The sequence below is a fragment of the Temnothorax americanus genome, unplaced genomic scaffold (genome assembly GCF_048541705.1).
Source record: "Temnothorax americanus isolate GAGA-0224 unplaced genomic scaffold, ASM4854170v1 Scaffold30, whole genome shotgun sequence".
In the NCBI taxonomy this organism is placed as follows: Eukaryota; Metazoa; Arthropoda; class Insecta; order Hymenoptera; family Formicidae; genus Temnothorax; species Temnothorax americanus.
The window spans coordinates 484,934-509,125 of record NW_027509443.1 but is presented as its reverse complement, the minus strand read 5'-3'; the positions used below and the strand labels follow the sequence as shown (position 1 = coordinate 509,125).

Here is a 24,192-nt window from a genome sequence, read left to right as displayed (position 1 = left end):
GATGGGTGATAACTTTTGCGAGTTGCGCAGGCACCCCCCGCGGAGAAACGAGGAAAAACGCGACCGAAGTGGGCCGGTAACGAAACCGTTATCATTTCGTGACGTGAAGAAACCGGAAAGCCAAGAGCAAGCGATATAATAGACGAGCTATCGCTATTATTATTGGGACAAAAGATAACCTACTTATACCGATATACCCGATATATGCCTCGAGCGCGTGCCCAGTGCTCGTCCCACTGCCTTTCCGTCTAGATGAGATCGTCTAAACCGTCTGGAAAGAAAAAAATTATTTGTAGATTATTTACAGATCTCGATAAAGCCTATACGTCCAGCGCAATTATTGTCCAATATCTAGCCTCTAATATTACTTCGCGTTCGCTTTAAATAATATTTCGCAACAGCTTCCCTTAACGAGTAATTAACGACGACTCGCTTCGGTAAGCACGAGAAGTCGTGTTCCTATAGTGACTCGTAAAACCGACGGCGGCGGCGGCTGCGGCGACGGTGGAGGCTGCGAGGGTGGCGCATGGTGCCGGAAGTGTCGGACAAATGAGGAACAAGTGCGCGTGTAAGTGTTTGAGAAAACGGACCAGGCGGCGGAGACGCGTTTCCGACTGAAGCTGTCGGAAAAGGCGAAAATCTGTGCATGTATAAGTGTGCGCGCGTGGTACCAGAGTGATAAAGTGAATCACCGGCTCTCTCCGATACCGGCGTTACCAGCCTGCAGGGTCGTTCGGCATTGATATCGCGGTGACCACGCGCTTATCTCGACGATCCCCCTCGTCGATGCCGAATTTCGAGGAGACTCGCGCTCGCAGCTACCTTTTCATATCTCGGATGTCTTAAGCGGAAAAAGATGTAAGTTGTAAGACTTTTAAGACGCGCGCAATCCCGCTTCGCACCTAAGTGTTGCAGAAAGTTAATAGTTGATATAGGAGTATCCCCCGCGTGTCGAAAATAGTAGACGTTGAACATAAGATAAGGCTGATAAGATTCGACATTATGAAAAGCTACATGGGGAACTATCCAGTGAGCCGGCATTATGATGTACGTATAAATACAACCAATATTTACGGATTTATATGAGTCATCATTAAAAAGCTAATTAAACAAGGTATAATGAGTAATATTTGCAAAATAGCTTTGGTTCTGTAACGTGACAAATGTTACAAAGTTAATTGGAATTCGTGCGGCGTTTATAACGTGTTAATGATATTGCAGCTATCATTACGTAAATGATCAGCATATTATTTTATTTTGTAATTTATAATAAAGTATAATATATTATATATGTATACACACACACACACACACACACACAACAAATATAATATATTATATATGTATACAAAATATTTCATTTTGCGTTATATCGAATATCACGCTATAAAGTTATGCCAGAATGGCGATTCATTTTTCCGTTTCCGGAATAAAACTCATAAAGACTACGAGAATTGTAGATACATTACACTGAGGTATGAAGTGTAAAGTGACAAATACACGCAAGATGTCCTAGAAACTTAATTCCAATGACAAATTTTTTCGCAACTATATAGAGAACAGAAAAAACTCAGCGTACTAATGAGTTATAATCTTGTCTTCCTGCAAGCCAGGTTTTAGGACATTATCATCTATTTATGCGTTACTTTAACAGTGCTTGAAGTTTTTCAATTAAAGGATATAAATAAGACATGGGCTTTAGTTTTCGCTATTCTGGTCCATTTATACGAGTCAAACACACATGGACTTTATTCTTATTCTTCTTGTTATTCTTAAATTAAATTGTATTTTGCTTCTATTTTTTCTCAAATTTTTATTGCACTATTACTCACGTCTTAAAAACGTTTTTATATGAATGCATATGATATAAATGTCAACGGTATATTGAGCTCGGGTTCATAAGTTTGCTATGCCCAACTGATTGCGCAGATCAGTCATTCCTGTGGGAAACAGCAGTATTAACAGGTGAGCGAGATACACATAAGAACCTACTGCGTAAACAAGTCGCGCGTCATTGATGAGTGAGCGCATGCGAAAAAATGAGTGTTAATCAAATGCAAATCGCGGGATGGTGTACACGCTCAACGCTGAAAGGTCTAGGTCGCCATCGGTTGGGATTCCTTCCGGCAGACGGAAATTTGTGTGAATTAGTTTGACAAACTGAGGCGAAGGACAAGGTCCAAATCCGCTCGAATGCGCCTCGCCTCGCCTCACCTCGCCTCGCCTCGCTCTCTGATCAAGAAGAGAGAAACTCGTGTGTAAGCGCAATGCTGATGCAAGCATTGAAGATACGCGATCGTAGATAGAGGAGAGAGACAAAGAAGAGAGGAAGGAGAGAGAGAGAGAGAGATTGTTTTTTTAACGAATTCTGCTAACCTTGGCGAGGCCATTAAGAGGCCATGAGAACATCTACAATAAAGACAGCCATGTATATACGTAATGTCGTAGGTTTCTCGTGGCGATCCTACTTCGATTTTATATTGTCAATTTATTTCGGTCATGTCGTCTGATCCTGAAATATCAGGATTTTTTGAAAAATTTAATGAATACCCTACTTAATTGTAAGATTGCAGAATACAACGATATCGCTAAATGATAGTGAATGAGTGAAACCGGAAGTAAAAGGGATCACAGAACATGTACAAGACAAAAATTTTACATGTTAAATACCAAACGTATTTGAAGATTGCCTTTAAAGCATTTTTGAGCGTATAAATGTTGAAGACACACCGCGATACTTAACTGTAAAATACTTACACGTCTCGTATCTCGATACGTTCGTTTAAATGCGATTCGCAACGTTGTACTTGCACTTCTCGATACTTATTAAATGCGAAATAAAGTCAGAAATGTTCGCTTCAAGCGAACAGCCTTGAAGCGAGTAGTTTTCAAAACATAAATCAATTTATGTATCATTGTGTGCTTTTTGTCGATATGTTTTACCATTAGATTTTTAATGATAACTTACATTATTATTCATTCTTTATTATATAACAAATATATATATTTTCTGCTAATTGCGTATGTTCGCTACTAAATATAAACCGTTGCACAATGCAAGGTTACAAGGTTTTTTTTAATTATATTGTCAGTCATGAATAAAACATTAAAAATAGAGATAATCATACATGTCAGTAGCTCTAAACAAAGCCAATACATCAAAGATTTACTTCATATTCATATATTCATTTATTAAATTAAATAACTCAATGAAGTCAAGTCTCATGTGACACAAATTCATGTAACACTAATTAATTTTTATTTCTCGAATTTTTCGTCCGATAGTTTCTGCCTAACAAAAATAATAATATATATGCTGTGGAACTCGAAATGAAATAACTTTTTAATGTAGATATAACGCGTTTTCAAGTGTAATACGCAGATTGAGAAATTTGATGATTATAATAGATACATTGTTGCAATATAATACGTTTGTACGGCGTTAATTAGAATGTTGAAACCATCCGTTTTAATACCGTCGCGTTAAATTAGACGAATTGAGAGCGGTGCGATATAAGAACGTCATATGAAGCCCGAGAGCCGAGTATTATGCAAACTTGAAGTTTATTCCGGCGGATGAGCGAGCAATATGTCCATGGTGGTTCTAATCTAGGCTGACTTTGCTCGTGGTTTGTATAATTTCTCGGTGACCATGATACGCGCGTATCACACGTGAATCGCATGGACACATCGGAGACAGGCCAACATCCAACACTGATGCAAAACGTATTTGTCGTAAAATACTGCAGTCCTAATATGAGAGATGCATTGCGTGAAATTACAGTACATTCGAGGATACAAAAAATCAAAATAAAAGTTTAAAATCAACTAAATCTAACAAAAGTATATTTATTATCATGAATATAGGGTTTTAAAGATAATATATAGATATTTTTAATGATCAACCTTGATTGAAAAAGGAAAGTCGAATACTGCAAGAAGTAAGAGAATACCTTCTTGAGAATTCTTTATTTTCTTTCATAAATCGCATCGAAAATAATTTCTATAATGATATAATTTAGTGGCAAATCTCTTTCAAATCTAATTTCCATTAAAAATTGCATTATTTTATTCTAAATTGATAAAAAAGAATATTTTTCGGGTGAGCAATATGCGAGGCACATATAACGTCACATTTGGGACGTTCGTTGAACCGCTTATTCATCGCAGGATTGCTGTTTACGGTCGAACTTATGTTCACAATGGTATCGATGAAACATCGGATCAAGTCAATAAGTTGTATTTAGCGCGTAGCTCGTGGCGCTTACAGCCGAATGTCGAGTTGTAGATCTATATATCTCTAATTATAGGGTACACAAAAATAATGCAATCTCTAGCTCTGTCGCGGTATGTTTAACACGACCGTAAAGCACACCGAAATGTATCATCCTCGGATTTCATTGACACTGTATGAATTCCACGTCGAAGTAATTCGATGTCTTATAAGCATATTTTTAGTAGGGGAGACCGGGGCTCGCTCGTTGGCATTGTTTTCATAATTTCGGCATTTGAGTTTTTAAACAATTATCATGATTAAACAGTACTAATATGATAGAAAGAACCTGTCTCTACATTTTTATGCCAGAAACACTCCTGTATACTGTATAGTTTCTTTGTAATAAGTGAAATACGAACATGCTGCATTGTAGCCAACTTGCCCCGATAGTATAGGGTAAGTTGGCTATGCGCGACAAAAGTCCATGTTAAATTAATAAAAACGTAATAGAAACACAAAACACACACACACAGATATGTACTTCTTGATAAAGATTGTATCTTTTAAAGTTATTTTCTAATGATTGAATAGCAAAATGCTGTTGCAGAAAAACAATTGTAAAGTATTTTAGATGTAGCTTTATTCAACATAAAAATATAAATATAAATATATATCTAACTTCTATCAGCATTGAGCCAATATACCCCATCCCTACATACGTTTGATTTCAGTCATTTTATTACAGTAAATTACTGTTGTGTCTCAAAATAACATGTCGTATAAGTAACAGAAACGTTTCTTTTAACTAATGATACGTCACTTTGATTTCCTTCTCAAGCTGAAGAACATTAATACGATATTTTGAAACGCTCGAAAATTTACTTGCCACTTTTTGAATCAGACTTTTCTCTTTTTCTATTGTAATATTTGTTTAATTTAAATAAAACTTTAGGAAAAGTACCTATGTCATAAAAGAGATATTTATTGTGATAACTTTTCCACATTGTTTTTTTCGCTATAAATACATAAACGGAACGCATTGCCAACTTGCCTCTTGTGCCAACGAGCCCCGGTCTCCCCTAATGAAGATGCATAATGTGCTGTACATTCAGCATATATAGAAATACTAACACCATGAGTTTAATTAATAACGTATTTCAATAAATAATAATATATTATATGGTCATATTATTAAAACCTCTTATTTGAAATCAAATAACTTTCGATGAAACTAATTTTATTTTCACGAAGATTTCAAACATATCATATAAAAAATAAATCATTCTGATATATTTACATTATATGCATTATTTCTGCCACAAATATAGAAAAAGATTCATTCAGCGAGTGATATTGGAGTTATTGATAAATTGCACAAATTAATGATACTTATATTTTAGACCACGCAGAACATTTTAAGCACAGAACACTTTTTTTATTATATGTAAATTATGGAATTATACATATGTAAACTATACAAGAATGGTAACACATTCTTCTTAATATATTTCTTCCTGCTTTACTGCTGCTACTCGTAAACTTCTATAAGAATTAATACATTTTCAAACTCCGAGAGTCAAAAAATGATTCGCTTCTGTGAACTGCAGCCGCAAAAAAGTGACTACTGCCACATGCAACTGAAAAGTGAATTAGCTATCGCGAAACCAGTTTACAAAAGACAGTCACGATTTAAAAATCGCGGAAAGACGGTCAGTTATTCTGACGGATGTGTGGATGTGTATGTGCCTGTGTGAGAGCGCAGGTCGACGTTCTCAACCTAGTCCAACCTCCTCTCGTCGTCCACGTTGGGCACTCGCCCTCTCGCGATGACGGAGGTTGGTATAGGTCGGGTGCAAACGTTACTGCGGCACGAATGCATGGCGCTCTATGTGCGTAGAGCGCGCACCATCGCCAGCTACTCATATAACACGCGATATCGCACACGAGGGCAATTATTGACCATGGCCAATTCCCGTCGAGGACTTCGATGTGGATCGTTGTCGGCGCCGCCACGAGAGTGGCTCGTAATGCGCTTGGAAAATCTATCGTGGCCGTTTAATTGACGATCGTTGAGACGCAATTGTTATAATCGATTCGCCACAGGACCCAGCAAAATAATAAGTTACTTAAGATAGGATGGACATTTAGATTGATGAGGTTCTAACTTTTCGTTGTAACCAAATGACATGTATATTTAAAAACTCTAATTCATTTACATACTGCGTATAAAAGAAAAATACTATAAACAAATATAAAATAATAAATTGTATTATTTTGGTTAAACTTATTAGATTTGATGTAATCGGTTATCAATTTGTTACTCTAATCTCGCATATCTTCGCTTATATCATAAAAAGATATATTAAAATATGACTAGTCTACTTTTTTCTTCTGCTTCTTTCAGACATTTTGAGATTCTCTGACACAGAAGACCCGTTGCTACTTCGGGAAACTGAAATTTTAGTTACGAACTGTCTGACCTTTGACCTACTTAATAAGGTAAAATCTAAAATTTCGATTGACTGATCTGAGTTAGCTAAGCGTGCTTTGCAGATCGTAATCTAGTAAAGAGAACATTTCTAATAAAAGGAATGATATATGTTGTAAAATATACGATCACGTTTCTAGAACAGCGTACTTTGCAATCGCAATACGTGATTTGCAAGAAAATGTGGAAATAAAAAAAAACAATTTAATCACATCTATAGCAGGTATGGAGGGCTAAAAGCCATAGTGTAAGTAAAATTTTTTAAAATATTGACTCGTGTCCATAAATGCAATTTATTATATGGCTTTTACCCCTCCATATATATCATTATTATATGTATACGATTATATTACTAATTGTTGATAGATCGTTTTGTGTAAATTTAATTAAAATTCCTTCGATTATATTTTGCAAGCAGTTGCAGTTTGATTTCATTCATAATAGAATAAACATAGAGAAGCGATCGACTAACCATCGACAAAATAAACAATTTATCGTTTTTATAAACTATCCCGAGCCGCAAAAACTTGTCACTCGTGGAAGAAAGGGCGCGGCGTGGCTGATGACCATTTTAGAAGCGCGGCGCGGCGATTTGACCCCGAAAACACAATGTCGCTGCAATTTCCACTTGGTCTTAGTCAGTAATAATCGCGTTGCCGATTATAACCGGCTAGATCCCGACCTATGGAGGCCACGTGCGTATTATAGAAAACAGATAACGACTCAGCGGATTCTTCTTCTCGTCGCGCCACGACCTATGCCAATCTAAAACTAAATATACACTAGCCAGTAATCGCGAATGCAGCAAGCACGCACAAGCACATACCAATTCGCGCACAGGCTTTTATGATTTCTTAGACCTTATCTGACGTTTAATTTTGACAGCTTTTTCTAAACTGAATATTATATTTGTGCGTGTATATTTCATGTGAGGCCAGCTTAATATTAAATCAGTCCGTTCGACATAAAGTCAATTTTCTATTCATTGTCGGACGAGCATCTAATTCGAGGCGTCGGCACTTAATATACTCGCTTATATCATTCTTAATTTTGCAACAGACTGAAGATTATCATTGAGTAACTTAATAAGTTACTTTGGTACTCAATGGTAGACAAATTATTGTTAGTCTAATATTACAAATGTCTTTTGCAAATATCAGTAAATAATTTAATACAGATCTCGATGTCAATCTATTCAAGAATTCTTGTAATTAATAACATTTTTGATTCATTTATTGTACACTGAGAAAAAAATTTGTTAATCCCAAAAAATATTTAGTCCGATACGTTCAACTAAACATTTCAGTTAGTTAACTAAACATTAGTTGAATTAATTCTTGATTGAAAAAACTAAATAAATTGTTGAAACAACAATTTCGGTAAATTTGGCACATACATACACACACACATACCGACATTTTTTTTTAGGCGATATTTCGACGTTTTACAACAATCTGAACATATTGGCAGAAAAAACTCAAAAACCAATCTTTTCTTTGGTTTCTTCTACCCCTATTTCATATATAATTCGTTAAGATTTGGTTGATTAGTTCTAGATTAGTTATAGAAATTTCGGTGAATTTGGCACATACACACATGCACACACACATACACACATATACAGACATTTTTAAAAATTACAATTTTTTGACGTTTTAGAACGTTCTGAACACGTTTAAAAAAACAAAAAGAAATTTTTTTTTTACGAAAACAGTATTATTATAATTTAATTGATTTAGTTAAATTAACAACATATTTTGAATAGGAGCAGTGGCGATCTATAGGAATGGTTAAAAACGACTCAAATGAAATATAATTGAGACTACAAAAACAGTGTAGATAAAAAATTTTTTTATTTTCGTATTTTCGTGTATTTATGAAGAGGCAAATATTATTCCGGTTGCTAATTAGAAACGTAACGACGAAATTGACGATGATCAAAACATCTTTTGACCAATTTCTTTACAAGATGACATTCTTCTTTTTGAACTAGCAGGATCGTGATCGGCAAGATCACGAATTATGAGAAATCCCATCTCGAGAATCACCAGTGACATCATTTGACCCTGACACGTGCAGCGACAAATACCGGTATTCGACTACACGTCATTAAAAGGAAAGAGAGAGAAAAAGAGAGAGAGAGAGAGAGAGAGAGAGAGAAACAGAAAGAGAAACACAATCTCGGAAGGTGCATGACACTGCTGGTTCATGAGTCGCTGCGTCGGCGTATCGAAAAGATTTAATGACTCACGAGAAGTGCATCACACGATAATCGCATTATCGGCGAATGCGCCTCCACGACCAACTAAAGAGCGACTCTCGAGCATATTTCAGTAGCGACCATCCGATTCGCTATCGGATTGTGAGAATTTGTCGTTCATACGGCATCTGAGAAGCGAAATCACTACCCAATATGGTTAGCCTTCTTCACAATCTCTTTCTTAAACGAGGCTAAAAAAAAAGGAACTTACAAATTATCATTGGAAAAAGTCAGTGAAAAAGTCGTTAAAATTTAGGCGATTCAAATCTTCAATTTTATCTGAATTTCTACCCTATTCTATTAAAATATTTTCTACTTGAAATAAAGCGAAGAATTGCTTTTATCAGTTTCTTGTGTTATTAAATACTCGATTATATTTGTAATATATAAAAAACATTCGTGCAATCGGCCATATCTATATAAAAGAAGCAATTTCAACAATCTATATGTTTAATCGGCGCGGCAGCGCCTCTTAATATTATTTCATATGGCCATATAAGGATCGAATAAGATACAATACTAATCCTGTATTAAAAGAGACCTCTGCAATGTATGTTTCTTGCATGTTACGTAAAATTATTATTAGCGATAAGACTGCAAAGAAAGGATCGATTTTATCGAGCGCACGTTGTAACCAACGAAATCGTAAGACCGTTCCTACCATAAAAATGATTGTTTATCGCGGATAATGTGTATGGCAAACGTTCGACGTGACTCGCAATGTCGACACTCCGTTGAGGCAGACTCTAATGGACACCTTATGGCCTTACAGTCTCAAAGAGTTCTCGCAAGAAATCATCATCGTATAATAGTGATATCAGCATCAGGTTTATATAATCGAGAAAAATCGTGAAGATCACGGTTTAAAGGGTTGATAAACGATAAAATGCTTAAAAAATACAAAAATACAAAAAATATTATCAGTTTTACACTTACAAAGTTTTACTAATATTTATTTTTTTATTATTATTTTTTTTTTTTTACTCAAAGAACACTAAGTTTTGTTTGAGAACAAGAGAATGGCAAGTTTAAAAGACTTTTATTCACACGTCACGCTAAAACGTAGCAATTTACTGGTGCAATCTGCATTTATATAAAACTAGCATGCCCCGCCGGGCTTCGCCCCGGCCCCGGTATTTGGTGCATTTGGATATTTTTCTAGTTTTTTTTTTTTTTTTTTTATTTATTGTTATTGTTATTATGCTATTCGGGGCGGAGACGAATCCAACAAACCATAGATCATTAAAATCTGTCCAGCCGTTCTTGAGTTATAAATGGTGTAACTAACCCGACTTTGTTTTATATATATAGATTTATATTAGGAGATAAACACGTCCATTACATGAATTGTGCGTGCTAATCATGCGGCAAGATACACACAAATAATTCAATGATTAATATCATTGGTGCACGCTAGAAGACCTGTTGCGTTAACTTTTTTGATGCGAAAACGATACATATTCGACGATATATAATTCTGATGTAAGAAGACAATTCTTTTTCTTTAATAAAATACTATACTTAATGAAATACTAACATTTAACACAATATTTCATAATAAAATATTAATTTATTTTAGTAGACGATACACTATTCAAATTCGTAGTGTCAAATTATACTCAATTTCAGTGGTTTTTAACCATTTCTATAGGCCACCACTGCTCCTATACTCAATATTTTGTTAATTTAATTAAAACAATATTAATTTAACTAAGTCAATAGAGTTAAAATAATACTGTTTTGTGTTCAAATAAAAAATTTCGGCATACGTGGTAGTTAAAAATAACCAAATGTTATTTAAAACTCCAGGTATTGGTTTAAATTTCATCCTTTAATATTTTTCAGTGTAAATTTTATGAGATTTATTATAATATATCTGTATTCATATTTAGCATAGGCAATCTCTTGAGCGTTGAGACTAGGCAACGAATTTTTCTACGTGATTGATATATTACGACCGCGAATAATATTTGCTTCTTCGAACGAGGTGACGCAAAAATAGCGCGCCATTGAGAAAACAATATGCGGAAAACGCTCGTAGATTCGTTCGCGAAAATATTGCAGGCCTCCGCGCACCTTTGACGGCTGTTTTTGACCGTTTTGTTGACACACTGTTTTCTACCAGCTTCTATAGCAGTCGTGCCGCCGAATGTCAACGTGCAGAACGAAGGAACGAGGAAACGTGAACGAGAGACCGATATATATTGGTCGCGTTCTCCTGGAAACCGCAGATTCTGCATGGAGAAACCTTGTGCGCGCCTATTCGCAATAAAGTTACGCAAACAATCAACGCCATTATAATTTATATTCGAACTGTATAGTTCAATATTCTAAATTTTATTAGCATTCAGAATTATTTGCGAAAATCGCGCGTTCTTCTTAAAAAGCATTCTTAAACAATTTGACGATTGTTTGGGAAAGTGCAAATATTGGACGAGTGCGCACATGCTGCATAACAATCTCGCACAACAAGTTTTACAGTAATTTAAAAGAAAATCAGAAAAAATATTATGCGAGAATATTATGCACGGATTATATATTATGCAAAAATGGTATATTATATTAACCACGACATTTATGCCTGATGCCTGCTTGACGAAGATATGAATTAGACGCAAAATTTTATCACATGTTATATCTAAAAATTATAATGATAACTTGAATCTGAAATTTTTAACGCGTCTTTCTCCCTCAGAGTAAGATTTTCGTTTGTACACCGTTTATCCAACTAACGCGTCAATCATAACATATCTTAACGAGCAACGCTAACAAGCAACCCTATCGACAATCGTGCGGCGGCAGCCCGACACGTAACCGCGTAAGTTCTTATCGTGGATCGCGAATCGCGATCAAGAACGCATTCTCAGAGAGCGCGCAGGAGATATAATGACCGGTGATTTTTCAGGGATCTCGTGCGGCACCGTTTATTTATCGACCACGGTCGACACCGATCTCGAGAAACGCGCCGCCTTTCAATTCCTTGCGCGGAATCTGCGAACGCGCGCCGCTGCGCCGCGCCGTTCGCAGAGGCACTCAAGTTCAGAGCTACACTGACGCAACTCCGCCGACCAAGGTATCGATGGTCGAGGAAATTGTGAAGGTTAAAGGCCAAAAGACTGCGGGATTCGATGCATGGCGATCGAACTTCATCTTCATGGCTTGCGCGCGCTAAGCAATACAATACATAATACAGGAGTACAGGATTCCCTACCATTTTGTAGTTAAATTATCTTTAACGTTATTGGAATACATTTTCTAATTGTAAATGACTGAGCGGGTTCTTGCGTGTTGAGCTTCAAGGATGCGGACGGATAAAAGGAAATCATTCTTTTCTCATTTTATCGTGAGCTTTAATAGAATTCCGAAAGCTTTGATATCAATATTTAATCTTACAAAAGAAATTTTATCGCTTTCCTTATGTATATATATCGAGATATTTACAAGAAAAGAGCTACTCCATACGAACTGATCGAAAAATCCACGCGGGTGAAGCCGCGGAACACTGTAAGTGAGCGCGCGCGCGCAAGCATGCACACGTACATAAGTACACACGTTGGCGGTGCATGCCTGCCGGTGTGATTGACATTAGTAAGTATGCCATGGCCGACCGCTCACGGCGTGTGCTGGTACGAACGACTGCAGCACTGCCCACACCGCCACGTACATATACACCGGCTGCTCGGCGATTCTACCGTACGCCGCGTTCAGTCCTTTTCTAGGATACGCTTAGGAAAGTTCGTTCTCGGAAAATCACGTCCGCGAGTTTCCGCTTGTCAACGGAAAATCAATTTCTCGACGTATTGTCGACGACCAATGTAACAACTGTCTCGCCGGATCTCAAAATCTCTGCCTGTGCGAAATTCCCATGCATTTCAATGCTCAAATCGCGCGAGATTGTCATAATTTTAATGACGTAAAAATTTGACGACAATAATGATCTATGCATTTATTTTTGACAGTGGAAAAGCAATTGTCGAGATACAATTTCCTTTATCAATCGGATATTTTGAAGAAATTTATCCTAATGGAAATTCTTTGGAAGAATTAAATAATAGACAGCTAGATAATATAGATGAAATTTTTAATTTCTAGCGCGACAAACAAATAGATTTTGTCATATACATAATAAAAATACATAAGAACAGATAAAGAAATGAAATTATGATATCGTACATTCAGAAAATGCTCTAGCAAAATCTTAATATATTGATCCGAGCCTATCTGATATGGAAACTATATTTATCAATTTTATAACAAGATGCTATTTTTTTGGAACACTATAGCAATAGCAGCTATAAAATAACTATTCAAAAGATTCTACACATCTGCGTTAAAGTTTCATAATGCCATGTTGGAAACAGGTTTCGGCGAAAGTCCTTGAAAAATTACCTTCTTGAATAATTATTAACTTTTTTTATCTTTATGCAACTATGTGACATAGAAATAGCGTATACGTAATATCGAAATGATTAAGTGTGATTTATATTTTGAAAATATAATCGTATTAATTACATAAACCGGTTTAAAATTTCATAAAAAATTGTCAAACTACTTGTATTTATAAAAATTTCAATATATATTCTAGTTTTTTGAATATTAATTTTTTCGAAATGAGAAAATACGCGATTGGTGTTCAGCTTGGTGGGTACTTGATGGGTTCGCGTGTGCAAAAATCCCACCTCCGAGAATTTCACAGGTCCATCTCACGGTACCGGAGCCGGTATATTCACATGAATTGCATGGTAATAAAGATCCGCGCGTGTGTGACGTAATGTAACCCTGTTCCTCGAAGGACACGGTTTTCACCGAGTTCGATCTTCCTGTAAGATGGTGTCGTTTCGACGAAAACCGGTATCTGCACAGTGCAGCGCGAGGAAGAGCAACCGAAACGAAATGAAAAAAGAGAGAATATTTATTATATTCTTATAGAATAAAAATCTCTCTAATTAAAAGGACAGTGACCACGATGTATAACATAGCAGCATTATAATAATAATTATAATATAATTATAATATGAACAGAATTATATATATATATACAATATGTATTAAAAGGATTATAACTCTTTAAAAACAGAAATAACAAAAAATATATTTTTTTCAATATTTCAAAAATGTAGAAAGTGTATTGATGTGTGTGTGCGTGTAAATAATAGAGCGTAAAAAACGCTTTTTGATTTTCACAATTACATTTTTTAAAACTTTATAAAAATTTATTTTGAAACTTGCTCGCTAATTTCATTAATCGCCTAATGGACTATCAATTTTACAATTTCACATTAATCCAGTAAATAATGTTGATATGAGACCGATGAAAAAATCGAGCTATATAAAGACGATTTGTTAACGATGACAGGATAACGCGTAAAGTCCTGTTCTTTCACTTTTACTTTCAAAAAAGTATTCGTCCGTTTGTCCATCTAGGTCGCCATCGTTGCGTCCTGCCTTCCGCGCTCACCGAGGGCAAGCCCGAAACTTTCATCAGTGACTTTCGTTACTTTCTTATCGGTTAAAAGTGAAACACCCGGCGCGCGGCGGTCCGGCTGCACGTGTCTCTCTTTCACTCGGAGCCACGATGGACCATCTTCCGCGAGGACGGGGACGCTGCACGGTCGATTATCGCGTAAGAGTCGCGCCATCGAGAGTGAAATCGCAATAAGAAAAAATTGATTCGAAAGTACTCGTCGCGAGCGTTGTTTCCATATTCGGAACTTATATAGCTCTCTATGCGCTCAAGATTCAAGCCATGCGATCATTTGTATACGATATACGAAATATTGTTATCCCACAAATAGTACTTGAATGATAATTATATTATATTACTCAAATAACTGTTTATAGAGTAAATTCAACAGTCAAATACACACGAGGTTATCGATTCTAAATATGTCGGTATTGAAAGTATTGAGATTCTACGACTATGGGTTTTACGGAAATTTTAATTATATATCCAAATTTCTGAATATATATTTCGACAAGGAATCCACTTTACAAGGCAAACGTCTCTATACCTCCTGAAATCGCGGCGAAACAAAAGGGATGTAAAAATGTAAGAATATCAATTGTACCTATATTGATCGATGATTTCGCATAGAGTCGCGATCGTAAAACTACCGGTTCCTCCAGCATAACTTTATCTTCACGGAAGTTTTATCGCGTCCTGCCTACATCTCCTTGACCTTCGTTCTTTTTAGGTGTTTTCAATAAACGTATATACGAATTTGTCGTCGGACTACGTTATTCTCATTCATCAACTGACGTAAAAGACGATATAATCGTGGAGAACCGCATTTATTATTTTCTCATAATTCTAGTTGAAATCATCAGTTTTAAAAATAAAACTTAAGATACTTTGTCCGTTCTTCAAGATCCGCCTTTCCAATAATATATATTTTTTCTTACGCGTAATTAGATGTATTATACATACACTATACAGCAAAAAATTTTATTGTACACGATTAAATAATTTCGATATTTTTTTATTAATCTCTAGGTATTTCAAATATTTCTTCTTAAAGAAATCTAGAATCTGACGTGCGATAATAAAACCTAATTTTTTAAACGTAACTTTATCACTTTAAATCTTCATATTTTTTTTAATATTTACCGATTTACATCACGTTCTCTTAAATGTCCAAAGCGTGGACATCGACGTGATTCATCGATGTCGGTCCCGAAAGAAGAGAAAGTCTCACGAATGGAGTCGATATTTATCCCGTTAGCGCCGCCGTCATTCACATAGAGATCGTAAAACGATCGTGAGTCGATCTAATCGCATCGATCCTCCCACCAAATTTTCATTTCTCTCGTTGTTCTAATAAAAACTCGTAAAAAAACTTGAATGACCCTCCCGAAGGACCGCTGGTCGTCGTTCCTCGCATCACGAGAAGCGGTCGAGAGAGTGAAAGTTCCTGGCATATACACGTACGTACGCACGCACGCACATACGCACGCCGCGTGTCAGTTTTTTGGCATTGGGCGTTGGGATTGGAGGGCCTCGGTTGGTATCGAGGTCACCGGTACCACCACTACCGAACCACGGCGGCGGATCCACAACTTTGGCGGATCGCATGGCCCGCACGCTCTCGCGATCGGCTGTCCCAAAAAGTTTGGGCCGCGCGACGCGTTCACATCGCGCTTCTCAGCGCGCCGTCCTCTTCCGGACCTGCGGACCCGTCTCTATACCTCTCGGTGCCGCGGCCGCGGTCGCGGTCGCGGAAGTCTCGCGCGTGATTCTCCGTGTCCGGAATCGTCAATCATTCTCTCGAAGTGATTGTCTTCGTCGGTTCAACAACCTATAGTAGTGATACGATATCTTTCTTAATTCGTCGATTCTAACTTCGGACCGATAACTCCGTCCGGACACAGTGTGCCGAGATGTGCAAAAAACCAAAGGGCATGCGCGGAACATCGCAATTTGTTTTACGAACACTCGTGTGAGTCCTTGAACGAAAAATTTCAAGTACCGCATGGATCGTAGATTGGTGCGTGACTGTGATCGGAGTTGGCACGAGGCATCGGCTACCCAGAGAGAGATAGTTTGCTCGACTTTGCTCTGAATCATCACTGCACGACAATATCATGTGCGCAAAGATGAGTGTTCTCCAAGGTCGGCACTCTTCCGTGTGCGCGAAGATACGTGTCCTCCAAGGTAGGACCATTCTCGCTCTTACACTCGTGATTCTAACTAAAGCACTGCTTGCGAGGCTCTGATCGAGTCCGGCAAAGTAAGAATAATAGAGAGCGAAAAATAGAAATTACCTACATGAAATATTTTATGTGCAGCGCACGCACATCAAATTAGGCGAATGTAAATTTGTTAAAGCGCACCTTTAAAAGATGTTTTACCCGCGTTGTTTTTAGATATTGCATTCGATAAAGTTCACACAATCGTGTAATGTATTTCATGGAAATGATATAAAGCGTGCGACATTTCCAGTATATATAGCTACAAATATGGTATCAAATTATATTTACATCAGCAGTGAAACGAAACTTTTTTCTCTACCATGAAATTTGAATCAGTGACCAACACATAACAAAATCCCGACAAATATGAATACTTGGCATTCGTTGAAACGTGATCTCTTACCGCGAATTATATTTACATTCAGATATTTATTATATTACATACGATAATATACGATTAAATACATGAGATTTAATAATCATAATATTATTGGCGAAAAGACAATAACTACATATAGGAAAGATGAATAAAAAATATATAGAATATATTTTTGTTACATGTGGTTATATATATACTATATAGTTTAGTTTCCAAGAAAAGTGATTTTAAATCAGTAATAAAGGTTAACTTTTTTAAAGTTTATCAAAATATTTGATAAAATGCAATTCTGTGATATTAATTCCCTATTTATGTATACGTCATAGTTATACGATAAATTTATGTATGATGCATTTATAAAGAACAATTGCCTGTGATTTCTACTCTTGGATTTATATACAATACATTTGCTCTTCGCTCAAAAGGGCAAGTTTCATGTAAATGATCGCGGTGCCATTCGCATCAGCAATCCCAAGTTGTCCATTCCGCGCGCGGAACTGTTTAAGTAGAAATCAGCGACTGGTAACGAGACAAGTTCTGTCGGACTGGGATTGATTTTCGAGGTGCAACGAGGTGTCAGTTCGTCGGCGTCCCCGTCGGTCGGGTCAACAACACCGCGACACGATTTCACAATTGCACGCTTCGCTAATTACAAATCACAATTGCGTCCGCGCTGGCGGCGTGTCGACGCGGAATGCGCGAAAAAGCGATCTATGCGCGGCCACTGCTTCCGCGTTCGCTTCCGTTCGACGACAAGAGACCTGAGAGCGAAACTGATACCTCTTCGCCGACGGCCGATTGATGAAACATCGCGAAGCTAATTACGTCGGCTCAAAATCTCATTTATCTCATCTCTTGAGCGACGAAACTCTATGCCGAATCGAAAAATGTCCTCCCGCGCGCACCGCGGAAACATCCACTTCGTGATTATTCCCCAATGGAGGATAGAACGCGACTGATCTCAGCACTGATTTTCGCGTGATATAAGAATGTCCAATAAATATTAATTCCCGCGTCCCTTAGACCGCGGTGGTCGATATATACGATTTTATCTCATCGGGGCGATATCCGCGGAGCGCGCACGCGCGACACATTCGGAATCGAAGGAAACAAGGAAAATCAATCCGAAATTCTGCTTCAAAGCATACCCATTTTCGCCGCGTTTTCTCCGACAGATTACACGCGATCGCTATCGCCGATACGTTGCGCAATCGATTTCGCCGAGGTTGGTGGGAACGTCGCGCGAACTTTTGCTCTAGATTGCAACAGAGTGAGTGACGGATTTAAATTGCGAGAGATTGTTAAATTTTATTCACGAGAAAAGAAAATCGCGAAAAGAAAGAAAAATAAAAATGAGAAATTTAATTTTTCGAATCATTACAAATTCCTTTTTTTTCACTATATATGTGTTTTTCGCCAAAATGCAAAAGGAGACACAAGAATGGCACAAGAAGAATTATTTCTTGTTAGGAGTTAAAAATTTCTCCCTTTTTTATGTTAATATCTACTACAAAGTAAATACTACAAATATATAAATTTTGCTCCTTTAGATGTTTCATCGTTATATCTACTCGATATATACATATTATACATTAAAAATTAATTACGAAATATACGACTCATCTATTCTCTCTTGAAGCTTATTTCTCTAATCTTATTGGAACGCGATATATCTATATAAAGGAAGTATTATATTCATTTATCAATAACTATAATACACTGATAATTTCCTATTTCCGATAATCCTTTTCCGTTCCATCGAAACTTTTCTAGTAAATCTTGTAAGCTCTCCGACCATAAGAAACTGCACACTTGGGACTATATTTTGCGTTTTATCGTATCGTAACACGTGAATTCACGTTCTTGGCGTATATAGCAAAAAGCCGCGATTTTTCACGAACGAGGTTGTTTGCCACCGTCGTGACCGCTGTCGTAACTATCGCCGCGTTGACTGCAGATGCGCCGCGCAAGGTGTTGCAAAATCCGTGCAAGACGTCATTCCGATGGAATCGTACGAATCGTTCGCATGGCCGCTCAGGCCTATCGTCACAGATATGAATCACACCTTGTGTTATAATATTATAAAAAATAAATCACGCCTTGACACGCGAATGCATCTTGGAGTGCTTAGCCTTCATGCGAGCTGTGGCCACACCTCGACTTATGTTTCTTTTTTTTTTTAATTTTATGAAAAATTTATTTTGTTTTTATACGCTACAGTGCGTACGCATCAAGTTAAATATATATAAATTACAGTTTTACGGCGTTGGTTTTATGTTCAAGTATATCGTACGGATAAAGCAAAAAAAAATATAAAATAGTAAAGTACTTTGTTGCTTTAAAATGTCAGGATATTATAATTATACTTTTATTATAATTATATTAAAATATTATTAAAGATGAAATAAAATATAAGTCGGATTGTACCTCAGAAATATTAATAAATCCAAAGTTTCTCTAAAATAATTTTGAACGCATTTCGCAGAAAAATATTTTAAACAATGTACTGATATATTTTATAAGAATTCCGCCTTATAAAAAAACATTTTAGTTCATATTATATCTTTGAATTTATGTTTTGATATAAAATTTATTAATTATCTTGAAAAAATGCGGTTATATTTATACAGCAATAAAATACACATTATCACTAAACACTACTTTCAAAATTTGACTACGCTTACATGTTAATCTTGTTCATACGCAAGAGTTAGAGCACTAATATGCTTTTTTGAATTGCAGGTACCGAAATTTCACGGTGAATCACCATTGTATTGCTCCTTAAATCACTATGTTTTGCAGCAGCTAACTCAGCGTAAGACTCGAAGAAAGTCGGAAAGTGACTAAGCGAATAAAAGGGGGGCAAGTAATCGCGCTGCGTTCGCAACTTCCGCAATATTCAATCGGCGAACCGTATCGCGCTCCGACCGATTCGACGCGATCGACATTGATCTCTGCATAGTTCGAGATCCGTTGATACTTTTTTAAATCTTAAAGGAGAGTCAGAGTTTCTCTATATGTAATACGAATAATGGTATCCATTTTTGTTGGATTACAAAATAAAATAGCACCCTTCTAATAGTTCATCATAAAATTTTACAATTTCTCCCTATTTTGTAACCGTTTATTATTGATTTCAAGTTAGATACTACAAAAAAATATAAATTTCTATTACGTTTGTGTCTACGAGACTGCGAAGAAAAATTGCCGTCAGAAAAGTACTCTGTCCCGGTTGACGACGTTAGAAAACTGACGAAAGAAAATGCGATTATGAATGGTACGACTTCCGCTTGAAAAGAAAGAGACGAACACATGCACTTTTCACCGATGTTCCGTTAAATCGCGCATCGACGAACGGGCGGAACGGGATCTTGATTCCTTATCGTGGCGCACGCTCGCTCGTCGCGCTTATGACACAACACGGTAGAGTTTGCCATAGGAAAAGTAAGGTAAGGCCAGTGCTATAATAGAAACTTTCACTACGGAGGTTCAACGTACCGAGCCACTGACTCTCACTGGCCGTTCTCACTGCTTGCCCGAGCATCTGACACACACATACCGGGTGTCTTCATTTCCCTATACAATTCGCCGCGGTCTTCTTTTCGCTCCTGCTCTGAGAACTATAATTGCGAGACAATGTCTCCGCTGTTCCGCAGACGACGCTCTATTGTCGCGTAAACGTAAAAGAGAAAACTCTAAATGATTCCCGCGTGGCCGAGCGCGAGGATTCTTTCTTCCGCGGCGGAAGAAAGGAAGTTAACGGAAATGAACGTCATTGCCGTATTCATCGTTGTATTAAGGACTTTCTTGTAAGGATTGAATTCTAAGCAGAACTAAGATAACGTGATACGGAATAAATGCAACCCAGTGGACCGTTCTCTGTCTATATGTGTTTATTTCTATATATATATATATATATATATATATATATATATATATATAAAAGATAAAATATAATATCATTTCTCTATTTATGTATTTTTTAGAATCAAGTCGTACAATATTACCAACTTCAGCAGTAATATATAACTACAAATTTCTACTCTATAGTTATTGTATTTAATTATTGATCAAACATTTTGTTTGGAATTCGGATTTTCGGAGCTGGTAATAATTAACTGAAAATTTCGTCTATTTTAAAATATAACGTACACCATCATTTCGTTATCTCTATTGTTATATAAAGGGGAAAAGTTTGTTTGTGCCATTTTATTCAGGGTAATCTTATAAACTATTGAATCGATTTCAAAAATTTTTACATTGGTGGATAGCTTATGTCTTCCTGAGTAACATAGGCTATGTGCCATTGTGCTACAACCCTATTTGAAAAAAAAAATTCGGGATATCTAAAATTTTAAATTTTTTAAAAGAGTCGTGCTTAATGACTTTTCCTGTTCAGATTTTCCTAATCAACCAAATCTTAAAGTATTATATATGAAATAGGGATAGAAAAAACTGAGGAATATAATAGAATTCAAAAAAATGCTAATAATAAAGGGGTTACCGATTTCTGTCTAAAAAAATCTACGTAATTGCTCTAATTTCCGCAAATTTTGAGATATTGAGCTAATTTTTTTTATGGATAGAGTTAGCGATTTTTACTTAAAAAGTGTATAAGCTATTATACATGTAATTTTATACAGAGTATCATTAAAGGAAGGTTGGTATTGACCGCTATAAAAAAACGCGTTAACAATAGTACCTTTATGAGTGACGTGGAAAGCTATTGAAAATATGTGTTTATGAATCGTACATATATTGGTGGATAAGATTAGCTAGAACACAAATGTAATAATACAAATTACAAATAAAGTCGTTTAAAAAAAAATACGCCCGGGTGAAAAGCCCCGGGTAACCGATATATTATATATCTCAAAAGGAAGGAGCTTTTGAGCCCGCGCGAAGCTTTTATTATAATTACAAAATAAATTTCTACAAAATTCCTCACTAGTTACTTGAAAAACTGAAGAAACAAGATAACATTTTCATTTTTTACTTTAATTATATTTCACAATATTTCTCTGACTCATTCACCGTTATGTCTACCTTATGACGTTCGCGGAAGCAGGGCTTACTCGCTCGTTTGTCCATCGTTGAGAAAAAGAAAGATGAGCGAACAAAATCGAGATTGCATTCTGATAGCAGCTGGCTCTACATTGTGACGATACGAAGTGATCAGGAATCTGACCCTTTAAGTAACCGAATTGAGTCATCGTTGCGCTGATATAATATATCAGCAACATGAAACAACTGTTAACGCAACGAATTTGCAAGAATTTTTATGAGATAAATCTGCATTATTTCTATAAATTATTATCCTATTAAAACACCAAAATGTGCATCAAAAATAATAACGTTGAAAAAAATCAAGCACTTTTTATTTATCATACCGACATAATTCTCTCATTTCATTAAAAGCAAAAATTTTTCTGTGAGCATATAAATTGCTACGAATTATAAATTTTATGAATGTAAATTTCATGTAATTCCAAATAACGTCGTAGAATCTATCATACGTCAGTGTTTTATCTCAGATAGCGTTTTAATCTGTTAGCATACATGTCAATGTTGACACCGCATACCAGGTTATATTCATCACACAAATCCTCGTTAATGCTAACTCCGTTAAAAAATGAAACACCATGTATGTGATGACCCCTTTCCGCCGATAAATAATTTTAAAGTATGCTAAAAGACGAAACATTGTCGTTATCCATGTAGGCCTGCTTAGATAAGTGTTAATTTATCTTTTCACATAACGGTGCCATATGAGAACAGATAAGATTATTCACTGGACTATATACACTTTCACGACAACTCGAATGTTTTTAACTGTGCGAAAAGAAAACGTGAATAAATGTTAACAATACAAATAAAATATGCATGTCACGTAGCCATGTATATATACATCTACTAAAATTTTTTCTTATAATACGGAAGCATAAAAAATAAAATCTTGAAACTATATTCTTATATAAATTCAAGTTTAATAATTTTTCCTAAATGATGTCACGTAGAAAATCATCAAGAGCTCAAAATTTATGGTACCTGCTGAAGCAAAACTTATCTTCCAAATAACGTTTTTACCTGCCCATGATCGAGGAATCGTAAAATTGTAATCCTTTCTTCGATTCCTGAATCGAGGCTTTTATACACATGCGTGTATACACGTATGTGTATCCGGCTAAGAATTTGATTATACCATCGTGCGGGGACCATTAGCGACACGGTACCCTCCGATGAGAACCGTGACAGAAAAGGAAAAAGAGAGACTATCGTCTAGGAGATACGGAGAAGCGGACACGGGTGCGAAAGTGGGGGAGTTAGACCTAGGACGTCATGGCGTGGGAGAGTCACTTTCACCGTCCGCGGTCCCCATATAGCGGCAAAATCTATCGCGATATAGAAAATCAGATGTCTTGCACTACGAACGGACACGGTATCGACTCTTGACCGATATTATATCGTCAAAGGGTTCTTTAATCGAGAGCGTTCATCTTCGCGTTCTGCATATCGACAAAATAATTTTAATCACGCACGATGATTGGATTGTTACGCGGCTTGTAACAGCGATCAGCTCGCATACTAATATAGGTGATGATATATTTTTGCATATATAAACGTTTTAATAATATATCAATAATAATTTTTTTCTATATTGTTGTGTTATGTAATGTCAATGAGTTTGTGTAAATACGAAGATTTTTGCATATATCGAATAGTTTAACAAAAAATATAACATTATCGACATCTCATTTGATTGAGAATTTTATGAGATATTTTTATTGTTATTAACATAATTACGTAGGTCTACAGTAATATAATTTAGAATTCAATAAATTAACCAAATCATGTTATTAATAGTTTTTGAGAAATAGAAAGTCGTAACCTTTCAATCGAAGAATATAAACACGGAATAGATTAACAACGACGTAAAAAGTATTAATAAGCTTCCTGTAAAATGTGACAAGCATAAACTTCTCCTCACATTCGCGTTTATGCGATTATCGAAAATATTTCAAAAATAATAAAGATAGAAATGTTTATCAAAAAATGTATATATTTTCTTTAGAAAACTTAACAGTAAAGCTACAAGCCTATATATTCCAAATTTAGTTATAGTTTCCGTTAAAACGATCTAAGAGAATTATTAAAAATAA

General features: G+C 36.1%; 2 protein-coding genes across 5 annotated transcripts in view; one reads left to right on the top strand and one right to left on the bottom strand.

Moving 5' to 3' along the window:
* Hr4 (nuclear hormone receptor 4) overlaps positions 1-24,192 on the top strand; it is a 178,237-nt gene that overhangs the window by 114,877 nt on the left and 39,168 nt on the right. Inside the window, exon 1 of one of the 4 annotated variants that reach the window (XM_077412555.1) lies at positions 279-858. The exons of the other annotated variants lie outside the window; for them this stretch is intronic. The gene's annotated coding sequence lies outside the window, so the exon portion shown is untranslated. Of the gene's footprint in view, positions 1-278; positions 859-24,192 lie in introns of those variants that run through there. 4 annotated transcript variants of the gene reach the window in all.
* The window catches only part of LOC143900822 (uncharacterized), a 312,581-nt gene that overhangs the window by 266,307 nt on the left and 22,082 nt on the right, over positions 1-24,192 (bottom strand). The gene's annotated exons all lie outside the window — the stretch shown is intronic.